Raw genomic sequence first — 6,584 nt, 5'->3', positions numbered from 1 at the left:
ATACATATATACACACCAATTGATTGGAATAAAAATCTTATTTGGGAATTGTTTTTTCTTCAAACAAAACAACAACAAAAAGCCACAGAGAAAAGTTTACTCATATTTCTAAACATATTTGTTTTGCTTTTCATGGTTATTTTGCACACGTTTTGTGCGATTTGTGCAAATTAAACAACTTTTCTCGTTGTTTTCGTTTTAATTAAGATTTTGAAATATGCCAAAAAAGAAAGCTGCAGGTTGCAACAGGTAACTCAAATTAATTCATGAAAAATGACATTATACGACTAATTATTTTACCATGTAAAACTGTCGCACACCCATCCGTGATTCCACCAGCATGTCATAATTCCCAAACGGGGGAATAACCTCAAAGACTTCAACATGCACGTTTGGTTGACCCCTGTCTACTGTCCTCTGGTGAAACGCACAAGACCCACAGTGAGGAGTGTCCCTGTGTGGCCCCGTGATGCAGCCTCTGTGCTCCAGGATGGCTTGGAGGGCACGTACTGGCGGATGTTCGGAGCAGCAGCAGCCGCACAGGATGGAGAAGTGGACCTGTAGGAATATTTCTACACCTCATCTAATCATCTCAAAGTGTGCTCCACCATCAAGACAGTCACGGTCTCCTTGAACCAGAAGCCCTGGTTGAATGCGGACTTGAGAGCACTGCAGAAGACTACAGATGATGCCTTCAGGTCAGACAGACAAAGTATGAACACTCAGGGCAGCAAGAAGAAAGTGGGCATCAAGAGGGCTACAGCCTTATAGTCACAAAAGATCCAGGGTCACTTTACCTCCAAGGATCCTCGGCACATGTCAAAAGGCATCAAGTGCAGTACTCACTACAACCAGGGTGCACACTGCCCTAAGGACCCCTCCCTGCCAGATGCCCTCAACCTGTTCTACGCCCGCTTTAATGACCCGTGCAACAACAACCCTAGTGCCAGACTCACATACCCACCTGATGACAATCTCTTCAGAGTAACCCCAGCAGGTGTGAGGAAGGCCCTGCAAAGCCACATGCCCAGACAACATTCCAGAGCGGGTACTGAAGGACTGTGCCCACCAACTGACTGGGGTGCTAACAGACATTTTTAACACCTCGCTCCAGCGATCTTCTGTTCCAACCTGCTTAAAGACAACGTCCATCATTACTGTACCAAAGAACTCCACAGTGACAAGTCTGAATGGCTATTGACACAGGAGCCCTCACTCTGTCTTCCACAACATCATCCCACAGACCTTGGTGAAGAAGAAGAACACGCTATGGATGAGCCCCTCACTGAGGAACTGGGTCTTTCTGACCAACAGACCACAGACTGTCAGCATACAAAACAATGTCTCCTCTTCTATCACCCGCAGCACTGACTCCCCCAGGGTTGTGTGCTGAGCCCACTCTTCTTCACACTACTGAACTATGACTGCAGTGCTATACACCCCAGCTGTAATATTGTAAAGTTCATGAACGACACAGCCGCCTGATTAAGGAGTCAGAGTACAAAGAGGTACTGCAACCACCTTTGCACCAATCTAAAAAACACTAAGGAGATAGTGGTGGACTTCAGGAAGCTCAGAAACTGTCCTTTCCCCCTGCACATCGGAGCAGCCGCTGTGCAAGTGGTCCCCAGCTTTCAGTATCTTGGGGTTCATCAATCCAGGGACCTCACCTGTAGCTAGGGATGATACTCGAAACCAGTTTTCCCCGGTTGTTCGATAAGAAAAGAACCGAGTCCTCGGACTCGAATCCCTTTTTGAGAACCGGGTACCCGTTATCGAGACCACTATAGTAAAGAAAAAGAGTTGGTTCTTTATTCGAATCCCTCGGAACGAATCCCATCCCGACCAGAAATGCCCCTTGAGACATCACAAGAATTTACGTCACGTAGCTCAGTCATTAGGCGCAGATAGGGAAAGCAGGAAAAACAATGGAATAATAAAGTTCAAAACAAAAGGTATAATCCAATGAATAACATTACTGAGAGATTTGAGCAGGGTACAAACACATGACGAACACTTTTACGACCAACCGGAAACATAGCAACCAGGCTAGCAACGCACCTCCTTTACGGCAGCTGTCACAACGTTCTTAAAGCAACCGCAGCACATACATATATATACAACACATCTCCCTTTTTCAACTTTTGTTTTTCTTTCCTTGTAAACAAAACAAAATCACACTGTATATCTGTTGTCTGTCTAATTATAAATAATGCAGACGAGGCGTGTTGGCTGAGTTCTTGACGTTTACTTTCACGGGTGACGACATGCAACAACACTTTTCGGGGCTACCGCGCATGCTCGTCACTCCCGTTGCATGCTGGGTAGTGTAGTTGTTATATTCTCTAGCTCATAACATCACATCTTTCCCCCTATAAAGAAAGATTTTAACTCAATAAAGTGTATTTCTTTTTTTAGCTTTAACTTTTCATTTTTTAGCATTGTAACCACATTTGCAAACAACTTTTCTCTTCATAGAATTTTCTTTAAATAAAGAAATAAAGTGCAAAAATGTCAAAGCATCATAACAAACAGTTATGTCAAATAGCAGCAGAAGTGCACTTTTTGGAGAGCTGTATTATTTTCAGTTTTGTGCCCAAGGGACTGATTTTATTTAACACTATAGTATTATTTCTACACATATAGTGATCACAGAGACAGGTTGTTTTTGTGTTACTGTATATATTTGTTTTTCTGAAAAATCCCACTTAATATACTTTGGGTAACAACAGTCAATATTTATTTATTTTATTTTATTTTTTTAGGGGGGGTAACAGTCAATATTTATTTATTTATTAGATTTTATTTTTTTCTTATATAATAAAAGTGAGCTTTTGTTAAACCAAATATTGTGTGTTTTTTTCCATATACAACAACCTATCTGGACTCGATAAGAGAATCGATAAGGAATCGGTTCGATAAGAGGATTCGATAATAGGCTCGAACTCGATAATTTCTTATCAAACATCATCCCTACCTGTAGCCACAACACTTCCTGTCTGATCAAGAAGGCACACCAGTTTTCTACTTCCTTAGGAAGCTGCAGAGGCACAAAGGAACTTCATCCTTGCGAGCTTCTACAGGTGTGTAGTGGAGACCACCATGAGCACCAGCATAACGGCGTGGCACAGCAGCGGTGGTAAAAGCTACTAGAAAGTCGTGGGGAGACTCCTTCCTACCTCCACGGACATCTTCATCAGCAGATGCAGAGAGAGGTGTGTCTGCATCACCAAGGCTCCCACCCACACTGCACACCCTCTCTTTGATCCCCTCCCTGCAGATAGGAGGCTGCAGAGCGTACGGAGTAGGACACCAGACTGAGGAACAGCTTCTTTCCAGAAGCTGTTAGACTGTTGAACTCCAATGGTGCTCAGTAGTTATGGATAGCATCACAACTGTCCTTAACTAGGCTTTTATTTGGTTTGATGTCATTGTTTTTGCATTCTAATTGCATTACATGATCAGAATCTTTTCTTTTTTCCTATTTTTCTACTCTATTCATAATATATTCTTTATTAACCTATGCTTTTCATTCATAATATATTCCTATTAACGTATGCTTTTTATAACCTACTTTATTCATACCATATTCTATTTAAAATACTACTTATATAGCATGCTTGTGGTACACATTGGTCTAAATCTGGGTACTAAATTGTGTGCCATCTCAATGTGTTTCATGTGTGTTGGTATGAAAATAAATGTACTTAAATCCGAGAATACAAAATGTTTTTAACAAATCTTTAATAATGAATGTGCGAATACAATGTGTTAACAAAAAACAATAATCAAAATAATGTTCTGATTTCAAAAGACAACTGAAATGAAATTATTTGAAAAATACATTTAAAATTGTTTGATGCAAAATCAATGAACTAAATAAATGATGTATACCAGTGATTCTCAAACTGTGGTACATGTACCACCAGTGGTAGGTAGGCTCTATCTAGCCATCCATTGTCTACCACTTGTCCATTTTGGTGGTGGCGGGGGGTTGCTGGAGCCTATCCCAGCTGCACTCGAGCATTAGGTGGGTTACACCCGGGACAAGTCGCCACCAACATTCACACTCACATTCACACACTAGGGCCAATTTAGTGTTGCCAATCAACCTATCCCCTGCATGTCTTTGGCTCTATCTACTGGCACGCCAAAAGAAAAGAAAAAAAATCACATCGTTAATGTACCAGCGCTTTATTTTTCCATCTTCAAACACAGTGTTACTGTTCAAAACTGTGTGTAATGTTAAAGTGCAATATTAAACAATATTAAATATACTTGTTAAATAAAACCTCTGCCTTCTTTTTAATTAATACATAGACCTAACACACTACTGTATTTTAATGTTGGTCATTATGGTGGTACTTGGAGGGCTAAGTTTTTTCTAAGGTGGTACTTGGTAAAAAATGTTTGAGAACCATTGATCTGTAATTGATACAATTAATAATGTCAAATATTGTTTTGAAGAATGGTATAATGGTTTGCCTTTGTGTGCAGACATGACGGACAAACACCCTGAGTCTTTGACATCAAAACTAAATCTTTGAAAAGAATAATCCATCCATCCATCCATCCATTTTCTACCGCTTGTCCCTTTCGGGGTCGCGGGGGTGCTGGAGCCTATCTCAGCTGCATTCGGGCGGAAGGCGGGGTACACCCTGGACAAGTCGCCACCTCATCACAGGGCCAACACAGATAGACAGACAACATTCACACTCACATTCACACACTAGGCCAATTTAGTGTTGCCAATCAACCTATCCCCAGGTGCATGTCTTTGGAGGTGGGAGGAAGTCGGAGTACCCGGAGGGAACCCACGCAGTCATGGGGAGATCATGCAAACTCCACACAGAAAGACCCCGAGCCCGGAATTGAACTCAGGACCTTCGTATTGTGAGGCACATGCACTAACCCCTGACACACCGTGCTGCCTGTAAAGAATGATGTCTAACTATATTCTATATAGTTTAATAATACATGAAAATTGATAATAATAACCATTGTATCATGTACATATATATTTTTTTGTAACTGTATAAGATAGCATATGGATTTTAGTGTGAGGGCATGAGGGACACCTTGGCTTGTACTCTTGGGACTTTTGCAGCCCAGCAGAGGACAAACACCTACCCTTGTCTCTTCAGAAAGCGGAGTCCCCTCTTTGAGGATCTCTCAGCTGCTTTACCACAACATGCACACGTCCTCCTTTCCTAAATCCCGAGGATGTGGTGCACAGCAGCACACCTGTGGCCCCCAGCGGCCCGCCGCGTGCATGGTATTTATTTACCATTCATCACGGAGCAAACGGCGACGAATAAAGATGAGAAGGAGCGAATGAAGCTTACCGGAATGTTGCAAACAAGCCGTCCTGGCTGCTCCACAGGTTCGGGGCTGTGCTGTGCCGGTGCAGACGTGCCGGTACCGGTGTGCGGAGACGCTGTGATTCTTAAGAGTCGCGCACAAGCGTGCAAAAGCTCTATTTACTCCTCCTGCGAGGAGGCCACGCCCCCCGCGTGTCCCCGCGCTGCCTGTTCTGCTGCGTGCGTGTGCGCGTCAGCACATTAGTTGGACTTAATTTCCAACATGCACACAATTACAAAAATATTTATGGATTCCATTCGAGACTCAGCTGCAAAGTGATTGAAAAAGTGTGTTATCACTCTAATTGTACTTCCACACACAAACATAACTTTTACTGTCATGTTGTGCCATGACATAGCCAGACAATAGACGACGTTTGTGGGCAGCATGGTGGATCAGGGGTTAGTGCGTCTGCCTCACAATACGAAGGTCCTGGGTTCAATCCTGTGCTCGGATCTTTCTGTGTGGAGTTTGCATGTTCTCCCCGTGACTGTGTGGGTTCCCTCCGGGCACTCCGGCTTCTTCCCACCTCCAAAGACATGCACCTGGGGATAGGTTGATTGGCAACACTAAATTGGCCCTAGTGTGTGAATGTGAGTGGGAATGTTGTTTGTCCTATCTCAGGCCTGGGCAGTTATTTTGACTCGAGGGGCCAAATTTTGACAAAAATATGTGTCTGGAGGCCGGTATATCTGTTTTTGGTCAAGCTTAGTATTGGCTCAGGGAGGATGATGACCCTGGCATGCAGAGTCCCGCCGGTGCCTTGATGGAAGGAGAGATGAAGAGAGCGAGGCCACAGCCTCACAGATGGTGCAGGGGCGAGTACCTGTAAAGGTGAGCCAGTTGCGATACTCTTAACGTATTTTGCATATTAGGAACACTAATACAAAACCTCACAATAATGTCTGATTGAATGCTAAAAACGTTATGACAGACCGCCTTAAACGGAATGGAATTTAAAAATGTTTTACTGAATGAGACACCCAGAATGTACAGTACATGAAAATAAAGAATGTGGGATTTACAATATTAACTATGAACGATAAAACACTGAATATGGAAATATTTTACAATCAAGCGAAACGCAACAAAAATGCAACAAACAGCGAAATATGAACACAAAGCGTAAAAAAAAATGCCACCTACAATCTGAGACATCTGATATATCACTAAGCTTTAGAACTTTGTTGTAAAAATCTCCTTCCGCGTCTGTCCCTGACACC

At 42.8% G+C, this 6,584-nt stretch overlaps 1 protein-coding gene across 2 annotated transcripts in view; it reads right to left on the bottom strand.

Moving 5' to 3' along the window:
* Positions 1 to 5,477, bottom strand: part of LOC133636146 (cell migration-inducing and hyaluronan-binding protein-like) — a 324,820-nt gene extending 319,343 nt beyond the window's left edge. Inside the window, exon 1 of one of the 2 annotated variants that reach the window (XM_062029861.1) lies at positions 5,346 to 5,477. The gene's annotated coding sequence lies outside the window, so the exon portion shown is untranslated. The remainder of the gene's footprint in view (positions 1 to 5,345) is intronic. The other variant, XM_062029871.1, reaches the window with a different exon arrangement.
* Positions 5,478 to 6,584: the final 1,107 nt, after the last annotated feature.

The sequence above is a fragment of the Entelurus aequoreus genome, linkage group LG02 (genome assembly GCF_033978785.1).
Source record: "Entelurus aequoreus isolate RoL-2023_Sb linkage group LG02, RoL_Eaeq_v1.1, whole genome shotgun sequence".
Classification (NCBI taxonomy): domain Eukaryota; kingdom Metazoa; phylum Chordata; class Actinopteri; order Syngnathiformes; family Syngnathidae; genus Entelurus; species Entelurus aequoreus.
Note: the sequence above shows the minus strand (reverse complement) of the source record. Positions and strands in the feature narration are given on the sequence as shown.